A 19,291-nucleotide genomic window follows, 5' to 3' on the forward strand; every position below is an offset into this window, starting at 1 on the left:
AATCTATTGTGTCCTGATCGCATTCCCTGTCTCTCTCCTGTGTGATCTTATGGAAACTCTTTTATGTGATTTATAAGAGTTAAATTGTGAGTTTAAATTATGAGATGCTAAATCAATTAGGTGCAAGTATGTATAATTATTCCATAATTTTGACTTGAATCATCGACTTCTTATCATAATTTTGACTTTTTGTCATAATTCTGTTATTTGTATTTGTATTTGTATTGTATTTGTATTGTATTTGTATTTTTTGTCACAATTTCAATTTAATGTTATGACTTTTTAATCTCATAATTATAGCTTGTCAATTAATTTTTCTTTTTATTACTTTGTCATAATCATGTTTTTTCCTCATAAAATTTGAGTTTTTGACAATTTCAACTTTCGACATTTTATGACATAATCATAACTCAGTATCTTATAACTTCTGTCATTTTGCTGTCAAAATCATGACATTTTGATGTTTATTTATTTATTTATTTTTGTCATTTTTAACTTTTTATCTCGTTATTACAACTTAACATCTCATAATTTTGATTTAGATCATAAATATTATCTACCAAAGCATGAGTAAGTCTGTGGTAGAAATTGTCTTCCATATGATCCAATATGAGAATAGTTATGTTCCAAAAAATGTGTGTGAGACCAAATAGCTGGTTAAAATGCAATTATTTATTTGTATTTATACATGCTTATGCAGAAGTGTAGATGTATGTTTTATTTTTTTTATCTAATATTTTTTTATACATTTCTATGCATATTTACACATACTATATAGTCTGTTTGGCAGAGCTGTTGTCATGATGGCCATTCAGAAGACTGGCTGTTAAAAGGCCATTTCACCTGCATTCAGCACTCATCCACTTGTCTCATCAGCTCCAATATACTTAAAACAGGAGCAAAAAGAGAAATAGAACAAAGTGAGGAAAACATGTTAATGCTGTGATAAAGATGCGAGTGTGGACATTCAGAATGACTCAGTTAGGCATCATTCTTGCTGAATTTAATGGCAAAGTTTATTTCAAGTAGTCATTAATACAAAAATTAATGCAAATTAGATTGTGTCCCTTTAAGTTAGCCATAGACATTTAATTTGGGAGAAATGGTCTGAATATTACCACATCAGTTCCATGGGTATGAATTGTTTTAAATGGGCTTTCATGCATTTATTAGCATAATTGATCTAATCTAAAACCAAACGCTACATTTAAATGACCATTATGAAAGTTTGCAATTAATTGGAAAGCTTATGAGCGTGTTTGTGATTAAGACAAGGACTAAATATTCTGAAATAGTGTTTGCTGCTGCAGTGTTCAGAAATGTGTTTATACTCATTGGGGCCAGTGTAGCCATTGTATTGGTGATAGATTGGAAAAAAGTAAAGTATGTACGGTAGGAATAATATAAAAGCAATTTATTGAAAATGGTACACTTTGAGGTCACATTACTTTTTTCAACAGCATCAAAGTTGATAAATATTTTATTTATTTAACCTATCATGAAAAGTAGTTTTAAACATCCAAATACCTATAACAGTACATAAATAGTAAATTTTTGTCCATTCTTATTTAGTTACTTGAATTTTATCAACTTGATCATTTTCATTTTATTATTTAATGTGTATTTGCTAGAATCTAGCAGAATAGCAGAATGTCTATCTATCTATCTATCTATCTATCTATCTATCTATCTATCTATCTATCTATCTATCTATCTATCTATCTATCTATCTATCTATCTATCTATCTATCTATCTATCTATCTATCCATCCATCCATCATTTTTTTTTGTCTTGTATTGGTTCTTCTTGTTTATTTTGCAATGACACTAAACACTACACAATGTAGTAACAGTGTCCTCCACTAATATTGGTACCCTTGGTAAATATGAGCAAAGGTGGCTGTGATCTTTCATTCAAAACATTCACAAAATTCTAACATTTCATTGAAGTAAAACAATTGAAAGTGGGGGAAACACACATTACGAAATAAATGTTTTTCTCTAATGCATGTTGGCCACAATTATTGGCACCCCTAGAAATTTTTATTAGTACATTATCACTGAAGTATATTCTCATTCATATCCCTAAATTCCCAAATTCCCTTAATCATCCATTACAAGAAATAAAATCAAAGAATATAGTTCTGATGCGCAGAACAAGATTGTTGAGGTTCACAAAATAGAAAGTAGCTGTAAATAGCTAAATAAATGAGAATCCCCATTTCCACCATCAGGGCAATAATTTTAAAAGTACCAATCAACTAAAGATGTTACAAATCTGCCTGGAAGAAATTATGAATTTATTCACTGATAAAATAGATAACATCAGAAATACAATAACAAATGTAGATTCTGCAGCATCTAATACTTCAGTTTCATCCATCACACCCAAAGATAAACTGCAGTGCTTTACAACTATAGAACAGGAAGAGCTAAATAAGCGTATCACTGCATCTAGGCGGCCATGAAGTTCTGATAAGTTTTCTGCGTATGTGTGTTAGTATTTCTCTGTTTAGGGAGATGCTCAGACAATCCCAGGAAAAACGTTAAACTGCCAATGTCCAGCGTCTTTGGAGAGTTTATCTAGGTTTTGGAACCATTCAGAATTTTGTCAACTTATGCATTGACGCAATTAGTATCCTCTGTCAGGGTATAATTGTTGCTGCTTTTTAATTGTACGCAGAGAGTCCTACGAACTCCATTAAGAGTATTACAGCTGACTTCTGATTAAACTGCAAACTCTTTGTCATGATTCTGCCCTCGTGTCCTTGATTTTTCCTAGTCTTGAGGCAGGATCATGACAGACCCGTGTTTTGTGTACAAGCGCATGGCCTTGTCTTTGGGCCATGTGCTTGTGTTGTCTCGTTCCCTTGCCCCGCCCCCCTTGTTAACCTAGTCGTGTCTTGATTGTCCCATCTGTGCCACCTGTCGTGTCTTGATTGTTCCCCCTATTTAGATCTCCTAGTGTGCTCTGTCTTGCGTCGGTTCACTGTTTCACATATGTATTCCTACTGGTCAGTCTTGTGAGAAGTTTACCCTTGTAACCCCCTTTGAGAAGTCTTTGTATTAACGTGAGTGTTTGTTTGTAGTTAGTGTTTAAGAGTTTGTTTTTTCATGTCAATCCTGTCCTGTTAAGTTGTTTTGTTTCTGGCCTAGCCGTTGTTTTCCCCCTCGTGGGTTTTGTTTTTCCCCTTTTGTAATAAACCCTTTGTGTTAAGAATCCCTGTCTGCACTTGAGTTCCTCCTTGCCTAACCCTGACAGAATGAACCGACCAAAAAGGAACTCAGCAGGCAGGAGGTCCCCCGAGCTCCAACACTTGTTGGAGTTCCGTCGACAATGTTGGATGTCATCCCCCACCGACAGGAAGGGGGTCACCCTCCCATACTCGCCCGAGGGGGAGTGGATCCTTCGGAATTATGCCCGGCTGTGGGAGAGCATCTCCCAGGAGGAGCCACAGAGGTCCCCCCCACCTACCCAGCTGCCGGCGATCCCGGAGGGTCGTGTCCTGGCCGTGGCAACCCTGGGGGATCAGTTAGGTCCCTCCCAAGATCCTGAGGCACCTCCCACTACCTTAAGTCTCCCCAACAAGCGAGGGAGACGGCTTTCATGGGAGTCAGCTTCAGAGTCTTCGGCGTCCGAGGCTGCCCTGCCCGAGACCAAACTCCCCCAACCCGCCTCTGACCCAGCTGTAGCCTCTGCACCGCGCCCGAGGAGGAAGAGGAGGAAGAAGGGGCCTGCCGGTCCTGTGACCCTGTCTCCTCCCGTGCCAGCAGCGGTGAGCGCTGGCGTGCCCGTGCCAGCAGCGGAGAGAGCTGGCGTGCCCGAGCCAGCAGCGGTGAGCGTGCCCGAGCCAGCAGCGGTGAGCGTGCCCGAGCCAGCAGCGGTGAGCGTGCCCGAGCCAGCAGCAGTGAGAGCTGGCATGCCCGAGCCAGCAGCGGTGAGCGTTGGCATGCCCGAGCCAGCAGCGGTGAGCGTGCCCGAGCCAGCAGCGAAGAGCGCTGGCGTGCCCGAGCCAGCAGCGGTGAGCGTGCCCGAGCCAGCAGCGGAGAGCGCTGGCGTGCCCGAGCCAGCAGCGGTGGGCGTGCCCGAGCCAGCGGCGGTGAACGTGCCCGAGCCAGCAGCGGTGAGCGCTGGCGTGCCCGAGGCGGCAAAGAAGAAAGCCGTGTTCAAGTCGGCAGTCGTGAGAGCGGAGGAGAGAGCCGCGGCAAAGACTCTTGTACAGTCGGTCTCATCTCATAAGGAGATGCCAATTATCCTAGCTGCTAAAGCCTTTTCTGATTATTTGTCCCGTCTTGTCCAAATTTTAGAAATCCCCGTCAGTCCTGTCTTGTCCCCTGACCCTGTCCCCAGAAGTCCCAAGTGTCCAGCCGTTGTCTCCCCGTGTCCTGTTGATGTGGCCCCGTGTCCTGTTGATGTGGCCCCGTGTCCTGCTGATGTAGTCATGTGTCCCGTTGATGTGGCCCCGTGTCTCGTTAATGTCCCCCCGTGTCCTGTGGTCCCCCCGTGTCCAGTAGATGTTGTCCCCCCGTGTCCAGTAGATGTCGTCTCCCCGCGTCCCGTAAGTCTTGCCCCGCGTCCCGTAAGTGTTGCCCCGCGTCCCTTGTCTGCTCCTGTCATGTCCCCTGTCAGTTGTCCCGAGACCCCTCCCCGCCCCTCACCACCCAGACCTGCCCGTACCCCCCGTCGTCAGCCTTCGTCCTGTCCTCCTAAGATTCCTACCCCTCCCACCCGCCCTGGTCTGTCCCCCATGAACTTTGTGGTCCCGCCCCCTCCCCTTCCCTGTTTGTTTTTTTTGATTTGTCACCCCAACCCTGCCATTGTGTATTCATGTTTGCCCTTGTTGTTGTTCGTCATGTCTTGTTGGTTTGTGTCTGTGTCCCAGTCTGTCATGTCAGTCGTGTCCCGTGTTTGATGTTCCCTTGAGGAGCGTCTGGAAGCCGCTCCTTAAGGGAGGGGTTCTGTCATGATTCTGCCCTCGTGTCCTTGATTTTTCCTAGTCTTGAGGCAGGATCATGACAGACCCGTGTTTTGTGTACAAGCGCATGGCCTTGTCTTTGGGCCATGTGCTTGTGTTGTCTCGTTCCCTTGCACCGCCCCCCTTGTTAACCTAGTCGTGTCTTGATTGTCCCATCTGTGCCACCTGTCGTGTCTTGATTGTTCCCCCTATTTAGATCTCCTAGTGTGCTCTGTCTTGCGTCGGTTCACTGTTTCACACATGTATTCCTACTGGTCAGTCTTGTGAGAAGTTTACCCTTGTAACCCCCTTTGAGAAGTCTTTGTATTAACGTGAGTGTTTGTTTGTAGTTAGTGTTTAAGAGTTTGTTTTTTCATGTCAATCCTGTCCTGTTAAGTTGTTTTGTTTCTGGCCTAGCCGTTGTTTTCCCCCTCGTGGGTTTTGTTTTTCCCCTTTTGTAATAAACCCTTTGTGTTAAGAATCCCTGTCTGCACTTGAGTTCCTCCTTGCCTAACCCTGACACTCTTTTCTTTAAATAAAATTATTATTAATTGAACACATCTCGGACTGTCACGATGACTTGGGAGACAGAGGTAGGTGAATTCAGAACAGTGAATTATTGAGTGATATAAGTACAAGGGTGCGGTGAATACGTGTCCTCAAGTGCTCGTTGAATCTCCAATGATGAGATATGGGTAATCTGAGAGTCACATGGATTGGTCATACAGACAGGCGAGTTCGCTGGGTTCTTGTAACGTCAAAGCCACAGATCATTCACAAACGTTCTCTTTCTCCTTAGGTGCCGAAGCCAGTATCAACTCAGGGTAATCATAGGAGATTTCAGCTACCATTGAATCACAGGTAGTGAGCTGGTGATCCGCGGTCCTAAGGGCAGCAGAACCAAAGACACAAGTTAGTGTAACACCAAAATGTGAGTATACATTACACTTGGCATGTAGGAGGTCTGGAGAAAAGAGGGAAGAGACTGTTCCTGTTGGAGGCTTGACGGGGAGCTGCGGTGTGGGTGAGTGTATTTATAAGGGTGGTGATTGGTTTGGTAATGCATGGCAGGTGTGGCTGGTTAGTACTCAGGTGAATGTGAGCGTTGCTGATTGGTAGAGACCAGGCTTGCCAGATCTCTGACACTGACTCCTGGTCTTCATTCATCATATCTGGTCCTTGGGTTTTAACTGTACATTCCCCTACAAAACCAACAACATATTTATTAAATCCTGTACCCACTAAATTACTGGTTAGAGTTGTTACATGTAGCAGAAGAACTGCTTCTCAATATTATTAACTCATCGGTATCTTAAGGTCATGTCCCAAAATCATTCAAGCTGGCGGTTATTAAGCATTGTATTAAAGAAACCACAACTAGATTCTAGTGAACTGACAAATTATAGGCCCATTTCAAGTCTTCCATTTATTTCTTACATTTTAGAAAAAGTTGTGTCTCAATTGTGCTCCTTCCTGCAAAAAAAATATCTGTATGAAAAATTTCAATCAGGTTTCAGGCCATGCCATAGCACAGAAACTGCACTTGTTAAAATTACAAATTATTGCTTCTTGCATCAGATCAAGGCTGAATCTCATTGCTATTTTTAGTGCTGTGTTCGACACCATTGACATACTCATAGATCGATTACAAAACTATACAGGTATTCAAGGACAGGCTTTAAGATGGTTTAGATCCTACCTGTCTGATCACTACAACTTTGTTTATTTAAATGTGGAGTCATCTCATTTATTAACAGTAAAATATGGAGTGCCACAAGGATCTGTCCCAGATCCTCTGCTATTGTCAATTTACAGTACATGTTGCCCCTTGGTAATATTATTAGAAAATACGGGATTAGTTTCCACTGTTATGTTTTTGATACTCAACTATATATCTCAACGAGACCAGATGAAACATCAAAATTATCTAAGCAAACAAAGTGTGTTAAAAAATTTAAATATTGGATGACCTATAATTTTTTCCTATTTAATTCAGATGAGACAGAGATATTACTTATTGGACCAAAAAAACAGTACACAGAATCTCGTAGATTACTTTTTGAATCTTGACGGATATACTGTTACTTCCTCTACAATAAAATATCTGGGTGTTATATTAGACAGCAACTTGTCTTTGAAAACCACAGTTTTTCCATCTTAGAAACATTGCCAAGTTACGAAATGAAAGCCTAAAAAAATCTAACAGCCCCTATATCACCAGTGTCAAGTAAAATCCTCCTCACTCCAAAAAATCCCAAAATAAATTCCAGCATATTCAGTTGTCAGACACAACCGGAGCTTCAAACAGGACTATCTTTTATGGTCAGATGAAACAAACATACAAAACAGAGAGAGAGAGCTTTTTGGCAGCAAACCCACCACAAAGCCCACGGTTAAACTTACTGCTGGATCTTTAATGTTGTGATCCTATTTTTCTGCTGGAGGTCCTGGACATCTTGTTTAGATACATGGCATCATGGATGCTATCAAATACCAACAGATTATAACAACCTGACAGCCTCTGTTAAAATCTTATACTGGGCCATGGTGAGATATTTCATCAGGACAACGATCCAAACCAAACATCAAAATTAGACAGAAAAATGTGTCACTGAAAACAAAATGAATCTTCTGCCATGGCCATCCCAGTTCTCTGACCGTAACCATATAGAAAATAAGTGGGGTGAACTGAAGAGAAGAAGCACCAAGAAGGATCTGGAGAGATTCTGTATGAAGCAATGGTCTCTGATCTCTTGTCAGGTGTTCTCCAAACTCATCAGGCATTACAGGAGAAAACTCAGAGCTGTTACATGGGAAAAGGACGTTGCAATAATTGGGTGCCAATAACTGTGGTCAACGTGAACTAGAGAAAAACATTAATTTCATGAGACCCCCCCCCCCCCACTTTCCATCGTTTTACTTCAATGATAGGTTAGAACGAAAGAGCAAAAGGATAAATGATGCAGATTTATTTTCACCAAGGGTGCTATATTTACCAAGGGTGCCAATATTAGTGGAAAGCACTGTAGATATTGACCGTTATCATTAATTCCCACTGTTTTGTTTGATCAGTTAAATCTGTTTTGTGTGTGGGGATGTTGTGAGAATGTATTATATATTTTCCGCCATTCAGTCACAACCAGGATCACAACAAATATTGTCTGGGATTATTCAGCAGTCTGTGTAGTCTGCTATAAGGACAAATCTATGCCAATGGCTAGACCAAATTGTCAAATTTTTATTGAAATGTCACAGCTCTGTCTCTACTCTGGTTCTCTTGCATAACTTTTCACAGTTATCAACATCATGATACCCTGACCACCATGGAGGGCTTAACTGCAACACAAATATAAGATCATTGCAGCCCACAGTAGGCTAATATCAGTCATCTACAGGTCACAAGAGAGCTCTGTGACTGTGGGGACTGTAGACATGAATGTGAAATATGAGACATAGGGGAGAGAGAGATAGTGCTGCTTTTTTGTGAGAGCTGATAAGAACACAATCAGTGCATTGACACCCAAATTCATAGCGTTTAGCCAAACCATTAGCCCTCATTTAACCCAATATGACATCCAGATAAATTAACAGTGGCCAGAGAGATACTGTTAGTAGTGAATAGGGACTTTAATCACGTATGCATTTACCATGATTATTCTTTTTGAGTAGTGCCAGGACAAAACATCATGCTTTGTCATACAATAGGACAAAAAGCAAATAATCCATTATATTTAATTCTAAGGTTGTCAATTTAAAATGTTAATTCACAACAATAAATTTTATATAAATATGTAGACTGATGCCTGAAGTGATGACTGCTGAAAATTCAGCTTTGCCATCACAGGATTAAATATATAATGCATTAAAGGGGGGGTGAAATGCTCGTTTTCACTCAATATCCTGTTAATCTTGAGTACGAGTAGTACTGCATTCTTCATAACTCCAAAAAGTCTTTAGTTTTATTATATTCATAAGAGAAAGATAGTCTGTACAGATTTTTCCTGGAAAACACGAGCGCCTGGAGGCGTGACGTGGGCGGAGCTAAAGAATCACGAGCGCCAGTAGGCTTTTGCGTTGAGAGCGTTTGGAAGCTGTGACACAGATCCAGAGGCTGAAATTTAACAAGAGCAGCATCAGCAAAGGCGTCTCTATGTGGTATGTACTGAAACTGTATATATTTGCTTAGCGGTTTTGGCAAAGGACTAAGTTCCACTTTGTCGTCTTTTTTTTTTTTTTTTTAAGCTGTACATGTGGAAAGTGCAGGTTGATGACAACATCGCATGTTGTTTACTTGATGTGCTTACACGCTGATAGCTAAGTTAACAACACAGAGATATTTGAAGCAGTTTTACTCACCGCATGCGGATCCAACACACGATCGTGACCCTTTTTCGTTGGGACTGCATTATCCTTAAGAAATAAACGATGTGCAAGTCCGGCGTCAAACTGGGCCTTGTTTGTAAAACAAGCATCTTCGAAATGCAGGTGAACAAACACTTGCACAACTCCGTTGATGCTCTGTAAAAATAAACTCCATCCACTGGTCCCTTAATGCTGTTTCTCTTTTGGTAATCTGTGCAGGGTTGTCTTGCCTTGGCAACCAAAAACACACTTCTTTTGTGACATTTCGCGATGCTCTCGCTCTGATCAGTGAATGTCTGTTGTGCTCTCAGTGCTATGCTCTACGGGATCGCGCGCTCTTCCGGCAGACGTGCCCTCAGGACCCATATAAGGAAATTCCGCTCCATCTAACGTCACACAGAGCCATACTCGAAAAAATACAGCTTAATTTTTGAAACTTTGTCCATGTTTAGCATGGGAATCCAACTCTTTAACAGTGTAAAAAACTCAGTATGCATGAAATAGCATTTCACCCCCCCTTTAAAATAAATAAAACATTTATTTTCAGTTGTAATACAAGTTCACAATATCACTGACTGAAATGGACAACATTATATTTATAGATATTATGTATTATATATTTTAGAACATCTTACACATTGTTCTATTTGATTATTTTCAGCATAATATAATTGATTGGATTAAAATGTTTGCTTGATTTATAGCCCTTTTTAATGCAGTTCTTTTTGTTTGGTTTTTGTTTTGTTTTTGTTTCTTTACTTTAATGTTCTGTTTAAATATATTTAGGATCATTGGAATTGTGGCTAAGCAGTTAGTGCATATGTATTAACATGTTGAGCATTGAAGCTTGGCCATGCGAGTTTGAATTCAGCTTGCAACACATCTCAGCTATTTTCTCCTTTTTCACCCCATTACTTTATGTCCGTCCTTTACTAATCTGTGTTGAGCACTGCCTGATCCAAATCTAAGGTCGGTTTTGTTTGTTAGCTTCACTATCTGTGCCAGGACAATAAATTTATTTCCAACAAATTATGTAAAACACTAAAAAAGTAAAAGAGTACATTAGCTTTTTACAGCCAGTAGCACTTCTTCACAGAACAAGAGACAAGAGAAACTAGCATGGCGACTATCAGCGTGTGGGAATATCAACAAAAACACACACATTCATATTGATGTCAGAAAGAAGGTATGGTGCCGAATACTCAGAACACACACTGGAAATGGGAGTGTGTTCCAGCTAATTGGGTGACCCCTGGGGCCAGGATTCTACCTTGTGGACATTAATATTGCATGAACCTTTCAAAGCTGTGGTGTCACCATGTGTCTCTCTCACCATGCCACCCTTCAACCAACCGCCCTGGCCAATACCACCCCTCCCACTGCTACTGACACAAACCCTCCCGTCCGTAGCCCTGCATACACAGACCCCAGCCTTCATTTTCAAAGCTTTTCCCACTTGTTAGTCTAGACTAGTCTGAGTTAGCACAACAAAGCCATCCTCTCATTTTACAGCTCAACGCTGGCCTGGGCATCATGGCAGGAGAGGAATACCCGTCACAAAACACGGCTAATAAAACATTTTGGGGTGCCCATCTATTTGACACTCTATAAAAATGTTTTTATTTGTGTTTTCTGCCTTTTAGATGTTTTGTAGCTCTTTGAAACTCCCAGGTCTATAAATCCAGTGTTTTCCCAGCTCTGGACGGTGAGTGTTTCATGCTTGATCATTCTAGATTTATCTCAGGATATAGTGAGGTGAAATGTACTGTCAGACAACAAGTTGTTTTACTGGGATTTACTCTCTTTTAAGAAGAGTTATGTACATTCTGCATTTTATACCTCCAGTCTTGGAAACAAAGCTGCTTTCCTCAGAGTTCTGAAGGGCTTTGTGAATCCACCTATCAATCTCGGCTGGAGAGATGTGGTCTGCTTTTTTAAATGCCTGGTCATCCTGCTTCACAGCGCCTGATGGATTTCATTTCCTCAAACATTTACAAGCAGACTTTTTGTTGCAAATGCACATCCTTGTATCACAGTGCTCATACACGATTAAAATTAATCGACACAATATATATATATATATATATATATAAACTTTAAATGTTTGCTTGACAAAGCCTTGTTGTAAAGTTTTCAACAAATGTTTGAATTTTTGAAGATTTATTGGATGAATGGATAGATGGATAGAAAGATTGATAGAAAAAAGAAATGCCAGCTGTAGAAATCAGTATTTTGTAATATTTAATAAATTAACATTTTGATATAATTATATGGATAAATTTTTGGGTTGTTAATTCAGTGTGTGAATGTATTAAAATAATTTATAGTTGCACTATTTATTATTGTGTATAATTATATATAAATGTATTTGTGTAAACATTTATAATATTTTATTTTCTCCATTCGATGAAAGTCTTTGTTTTGGACATCAGTGACTTTCATTATATTTCCAGAAGAAATAGGTTTGGAACAACATGAGTGAGTAAACAAGGATATACATTTCATTTTTGGGTGAACTATCCCTTTAAGTAGTTTATACATGCCATCATATTTAATCAATTAAAACTACAAGAAAGCTTCATATCCCAGAATGCTTTACCTGTGTTTCTGAACTGCAAGTCTTATCATATACCCATTCCTATGGGGTGTGGTCAATTCAGTTCAAATTCACACTCATAAATTTTAATTAATTTCTGAATTTTGTCCAACTCTTGATTCAGCCACATCTGCTTCGACCTTTGGTATTTAACAGGCAAAGGTCAGGAACCACATATAATCGAGAGGTGCTGCCAGTGCTGATCAGTGGTGGCCTGAAGCGAGGCATATGTCTCCTAACAGCAGACGACAGATACAGGTGTCAGTATTCAGGGTTTATTCCCCACGGTCATGGGCTACCGGCAGAACATCTAACTCCACCCCTAATCCTTGTACGTCCTTATATCACTCCCTCCATTTACCACTTCTGGTGGTTTTACGCTTCATGCCTCTGTTTAATTTTCTGTTTCTCATAGACTTTTCTTTGTCCATCTTGTCCCCCCTTCCTCCCCCTTTTCCTTCTCTTCTGCCTGTGGGCTGCAAAGATGCCAGGACCCATGCTAATCATGGGTGACACATCATTGAGGGGAGCGGGCTGTTTGCTGTCAGCAGTGTTTTTGGTTCATAATTATTTCACGAGTGTCACGTCAGTGTCAGGCTCTGGGCGAGCAGAGAGAGACAGCCGGCCTGCGGAGAGGAAGAGTGGGTGGAGGGGGGAGTGTCACAAGACCTCACTGTTAGCCACTTTCTGCCCAACACCTCCACTGCTCCACTGCCTACACTTGGAGAGGAAAAAAAGAGAGCAACATGAGAGGAAAAGAGTGACACCCTGTGTATACTTTGAACTTGAAGGGTCACATTCACTATGTTCATATATATAGTACGCACATATTTGTGAAAACCGTTTGCAAGCGTTTCACACAAAAATCATGATTCATCAAACAAAAAAAAAACATTTTGAAAACAGAAATGTCATTCTTGTGTGAACAGATCCCTTTAAAATGTTTTAAATATATTTTTATTTTTATTTAGCTGAAAAAGCTATTATTTTGTAATAATAACCATAACACCTTCAGACCCAATGACTGCTTTATTAAATGCAATACAAATACACCAATGAAAGTGGCGAAAGAAAATAAGCAGTGGCAAAAAAGCATAGAAAGACAAACCCCAGCTGATGGTTAGGATAAAGACAGCAGGTATACGGTGCATCCAGTGGAAATGAGGAAGAACAAAGGGGAAGAGGAGGAGCAGGTTTTGCACCCTGTTTTTTCAGCCCTCTCTCTGGTGTCACACATGTCACGGGCTGAGGAGGAGGGAAGCAATCAATGATTTAAACAATAATGCAGCTCTCTGTATTCCCTGTCACACTCTCGCCTGCTTGCCGCTTCGAGAACTGTCACACACTGTCTCCGCCTCGACAGCTTATCTCCCGCATGCTGCTACTCCATCTTGTAGCTGTCCGCCAGTGTCCTCACTCACTCTCTCCAATCCCTTTCTCCTTCTCTCTCTCTCCATCGTTCTTCCTACCTTTCGTTCTTTCTCTCTTCCCGACTGTGCTACTCACACGATGCCTTCACTCCTGGTTAATACTCTGTGTCCCTATCTCACGCTGTCGCTCCATTCCTTCTCGCGCTCCTTGTGGAGTGGCAGGGCCGGCAGCCCGGGCACAGTTTTAATGGATTGTTTTCAGAAGGTAAATGTGGAAGTTCTTTGACTGATGCAGCTGGCCTTCTGTAAGACGTGTATACTAAGAAGCCATGAAGACAAGTGGACAGGAACTCTCTCTCTTTCTTTTCCACTGTCCTCATACCCATTTCCTTCTGCCATTTCACACACTGCGGCTCTAGCTTAAAGGTATCAGCTTAAATGAAACCAACGGGACAAACAAATTAGATCTGTCACCTCTGGTTTGCATGGACTTGACAGGAATTCAATGAAGGCCGCCATGTTGAATTCCTGTTGTGGAGTTCTAATCACACTTCAGTGATGGCTGCTCCAATCAGGCACTTGGATAACAGACTTGCTGTTCCACTGCTAAAGCTCAAAGGTTACACAAGAACCGGTCTGTAACCTTTGTGTGGAAAAAAAGGAAATCTTGTGAATCGATGTCGCAATAGCGAAGCCACAGCCAGACGTGTGGCGGTGTGTCTCCAGGGAGCTCTAATCTCGGTGGCATCAGTCAGGTTGCTGAAGTTCGGCTGAGCTGGGGGTCAAGGGTCAAGCCCATCGGCCTGCTGACAGCCCATCCCTGCAGCTCCCAGCATGCATCTGTTTTAAGGCTTTCAGCGGGACAGCTGGAGTGAGAGCAGCTCATTATGGGCTTTTGACTGCAGACGCTGGAACCACTAGGAGCAGATGTGCTGAATAGCGCCAAAGCTGTGGCAGGCCCGTAATGGAGCCAAGGCGCTGAGCGCAGGTGATACGTGTCCTGTGAACTCAGGGGGTATAGGATCGTATTGGAAGCCCACCGCTGCTGCTCCAGAGATCTGTCCAGATCACAGGCTTCTTTTTAACACAACCCCCACATGACAGGGAAGCCCAAAACCTGGCTCTAATTGGCACGGTGATTCATTTCCAATTAAGATTGTTGTTTCACTGCAGTTCTGTCCTTTTTCTTACAGTTCTGAAATTGCAGAATAGTTGGACCTCAATGTATCCAGCCTCATTTTGCTCTCCAACGCTGATTATGAATTGAAGAATTTGGCATCAGTCAGCTGGGGAGCAAGATGGACCTGTCATGACCTTTGTGAGCCATAATAACACGCTGGGCTGGCAGGTGCAACAGATTGCCCCTTTAATCTCTCACAAAACAGACCGAATACTCCCTGCAATTGTACCACCCTATTCTGCAGCTCATAGGTCAAAAGGTCACCACTTTATAAAAATAATTGTTTTAGCATTGCCTGTCTTTGAAGTGTGCTGATCGTCTCCTTTATTTAAACGTAACGGAACAATAAATACTGACTTTGCTCTTGGCTTGAAACATTATACAAAAGAGCCATCTAAACTGGATTAAAATAAAGATGGACTAGAATGCGGCTGAAGCAGTTAGAATTGATTATTGAAGAATGGTAATAGGTGATCAATAGTTAATATGCAATTTTATGCTGTAATAAGGTACATTAATAACATGGAAGAGAGGTGTGTGTCAGTGTTAATGAAGCTCAATGACCTGCATTGACTTTCCCTGTTTGGCCATTTCTTACCCAGAGATCCTCTTTAGCACCACTTCTTCCTACTTTCTAGGGTCAAGCTATGTTTACACATCTAGCGCTGCAGATGCCCTCTTTAAAAATACATGGACAATAAACATCTCTTTTCTTCCCTCTGTTTATCCCTCAGATGCTCCTTCATTCATGGTGTCCAGCTCCACCTGCCCTTGTTTGATGAGGCCAGTTAAACAGTGGGAGAGGAAATGGAAATTTGGGACAAAGCACCATTTTTATTCCCAGGGGGACTAATATGTTGTGTGTCAACATCAAGGCTTCGTTCACAGCGTAGTCTCTATCTCAGGCAGTTGGACCCATGGTGCAGTGCCTGATAACAGGCCCCCATGACGCAGCCCCACAATGAAGCCCATTTTGACCACTCATCCTGTGCTAAATGGCTGTATTACTGTGATGGACATCAGTTCAGGTTTTGTTTACACAGTGGTCAACATGACCGCAGCACTATCATCCATTAGCTGTGAGGTTGTCCACATATTTTAATGCCACTTTTGGACACCAAGAAGCAAAAAAAGTAAAAAAAAATAAAAAATAAAATCAAAGTCAAGCATCAAAGTTTGATTTCAACCATTAATTTCACTTGTCTTACTCAGTCAATATTAAATATATAAAGGTTATATTTTCACAGAATGTTCTACATCTTTATGAAGGATGACTTCATGTGGAAAACAGTAAATCTCAAAAGAAAAAAAGAGAAAAGGAAATACTTTTAGCTGGGTTTTTACAGGCATGGTCACAAATATAAAACAACTGAAAATGTATCCATTTAAATATTTGAAGTGACTTAAGATATCTATTTCTTTTTGAAGGATTTCTTTAAGACTGTTTTACCTCAATTTGTTTGGTTTGGTTTGTTCAATGTGACATTACGCAGAAGTGATAAAAAAAAAAACATACAATTGCATCATTAAACAAACGAGCCCTCAGGATTCCAGCAAAAACACTAGCACAAGGACAAACCCTTAAACAGGACATCCATCACTCTAACAGGATCAATTTTCCAAAGGTCTCTAGATCAGGGATAAAGGAACGAGGGGTTAATCTGCAGAAATCATGTCCTTATTAATAACAATTTTTCAAATATCTAATGTCTGTGAAAGAATAACTAAAAAATTAATCAAAAGTGATGGCAGACTTGGCAAGCTTCTGCCTTTTTTCCAAATGCAGCTATAAAGTCTTGGTTGCTTTGAGTGTTAGCTTATGTTTTATGTGGGCTTGTTTTTAGATCTACTAATATTTCTGGACACGTTTTTTTCTTTCAGTGTTATTTCCTCATGGCCATGATCAACAAATTATACGCCTCCACTGAATCATACAAAAAAATCCCTTGCTTTGTACATCAAACTATAAGAAAGCAACAGCATCTGATATTTCTGGAACAATTCAGTGTGCAATTACTGTTAATTTGTCCTGATGAAATCATGTGAAAGCACTTGTCTGCTGAACTTAAAGCTGTATGAGAATATTCATGTCTTTGACTTTCCACACTTAGAAGATAATTATTGTTATTACCATCACGGTTGAGATCATTCCACAAGGACACGTCACGACAGTTCAAATCCACACAAGCAGACGCGCTACACAACAGAGCAAAACGCAGAATGTCTCGTTATCACCTTCAAAATGCTAATCAATTATATCCTAGTGCGTTTCCTGTTGAGAACACAATGTTTTATTTGTATAATTACTCCCCCTCTGCTGTCGTTTAGATTCATATAGTTATAACCCGTGCAACTTTATTGATTTTACCATAAGGCTGCATCATTTCTGCACCATAAACAGATCCGGGCTTTCTAAACAGAACAACAGGTTTTAGTGTAAAACACAGCCATGTTGACAGGATGTATGATTAGCTGTTCAGGGGTAGGAAAGGGCCGCTTGGCAGACATAAAAGACAAGTTTTTCCTTTCAGAAGCAAATAAAGGGCCACAAAGTGGACATCACATTGAATCATGCTCACAGTCAGAGGTGGCAGATCGGTGTGCCGTTGACCAATCTCACTTTCTCAGAGCACACTTATAATCCTATAGAAAACCACTGGAGCCAATGTGACATATACATTGGACACACACAAACACAAAGCCCCATATTTAACTCGTGGATGTGGTTAAGAGAGATATAAGAAGGCTGGAAATTATTATTGTAAACTGTTGTTCAAATAGAGTTATTCAAGGATGGCCCTGTGTATGAATATAGCCTCAACACCCTTTGCAAGAGACCTTAAAGCATTTGAGACAGCCATCTGATAAGGCAATTAATGTAATATATGTTCTTGATTTGATTCATGTTAGCCTCATTTGATTTACTGTGCACAGTCTGCAGAAGAGCTAAGATCCAGATAACATGTCCCATGCCAGGGTTGATTTAAATGTCTTTCTATGGATGCTGGAAGTATATCCCAGAGTACTGTCAGAACGTGGGGTGCGCTATGCCGGGGTTGTTGGTGCTGGGAAGGCAACATAAATGACCATCTAAAGTGGCAGCTGATAATCTAAATGCAAACTGACAGTAAACCAAAGAAGCGTCTTGTCAGATAACTCAGAGCCTGTAATGACATTCGTTGTTGGAGTATGTGAGTTTGGGTTTTAGTTTTCTTTTGTGTGTGTGTGTGTATGTGTATGTTCAAAATCATTTGTGTTTATCATTAGATTACCACATCAAATAAACTATATTTAGATTTTGGTCAACCACAGAATGATAATGACAGCAAACTTCATTCCGTATCCAACAGGGTCGACTCAGATTTACATTGCACTGTCATGTTAATTATTTATAGAAGGGTGAATTTATGGCCCTGTCTGGGCATGCTGCTAAATCTGAATGGCTAAATATTGAGATTTTAGCGCTATGCTTTAAAATCACCCCTTGATTTGTCTCTGCTTGTTTGTCAGTGGCTTTGCGCTTCAGGTCATGAGTGGCATTTGCTTGTGTGGCCCCTAATCAGACAGATGAGTGTTGAAGCCTGGCACTGAGAATTGTTGATATGTGTGTGTCTGTGTGTGTGTGTGTGTGTGTGTGTGAGAGAGAGAGAGAGAGAGAGAGAGAGAGAGAGAGAGAGCGAGAGATGATAACACCCCTGATAAAATACTGTTACCAGTACAAGTACATGGAGTGCTATAGATAGACTCACTGGATCCCTTCAGACCCTTTAATGAGGGTATTATATTATATTATTTTTACTAGCAATTTTTTAAGTAAATCCTAGACCAAATTCTTTTCAGTGCTCTTTTATAAAGATCACAGCAAGGTTTGTATGTAATATATTAATTAACTTATTGTCTTTTAAAATAAACTGTCACTGTCATCTGATGTAAAGCAATCACATCAGCTGGTATGCATTCTGTTTTTCATTGACAATCAGAGCAACACCACTCATTTCCTTTTTTGAATTGCCAGCTGAATGTTCAGTTTCTTAACAATGCTGGGCTGTATAATTTCCCAACTAATGGAGCAGCAAATGGGATAACAAGGCTTTCTAGATATGTAGGCTGTCTTTGAAATTAGCACATTTACGAGTTCAGTCTAAATTAAACAAATCATTGATTTTATGTAGGGGAGTTATAGCACCATATTCTGGAGCGGAGTCTCTGAGAAACTTGAGAGCAATCGGGTTTCCCTGCTTGCATTGTCTCACTTTCCCTTCATTCTTGATGCTGTTTCCTGTTAAGAGAGATGAGAAACAATCTCTCTCCCCCCAGGTACTTGGTGCCACACCACCAAGAGGAAACAAAGCCTCCGCTCCTCAAACGAGCGAAAGCTGCGTGTCCCCCTGTTGGAGTATGACACATGCCGGGCCCTGGCTTTAGTTAAATATGAAAGTGCCGAGCATGCATGCGTGTCTGTGTGTATTTGGAGAGAGTGACTGCCAGGACTCACAGAATCAGCTGCAGAGCCATTTTTAGAGCTCTCGTTTCCCCCTCTCTCCCTGTCACCTTTGATCATGTAGCACTGTCTACAGTATGAATGCGCTCGCTCACCCCCTCTGTCTTTTCCTCTCTCTTTTCTTTTGTGTATTTGTGCATGTGTTTAAATTGTAGCGACAGAATTCAAAATCCCCTGAGAGTGATGGGTTTCAGATTTAGATAAGAAGAAATTGAGTGTAAGAGAGTGTAATTTTGGTAAAAAAAAAAAAAAGCCGGCCCAAATCAGCTTCCGCGCTGTGGTGAATCTTCTTCTTGACACCTAGAGTACCGGAAATGGTTGAGAAAA

The sequence above is a fragment of the Carassius gibelio genome, chromosome A2 (assembly GCF_023724105.1).
Source record: "Carassius gibelio isolate Cgi1373 ecotype wild population from Czech Republic chromosome A2, carGib1.2-hapl.c, whole genome shotgun sequence".
NCBI classification, from domain to species: domain Eukaryota; kingdom Metazoa; phylum Chordata; class Actinopteri; order Cypriniformes; family Cyprinidae; genus Carassius; species Carassius gibelio.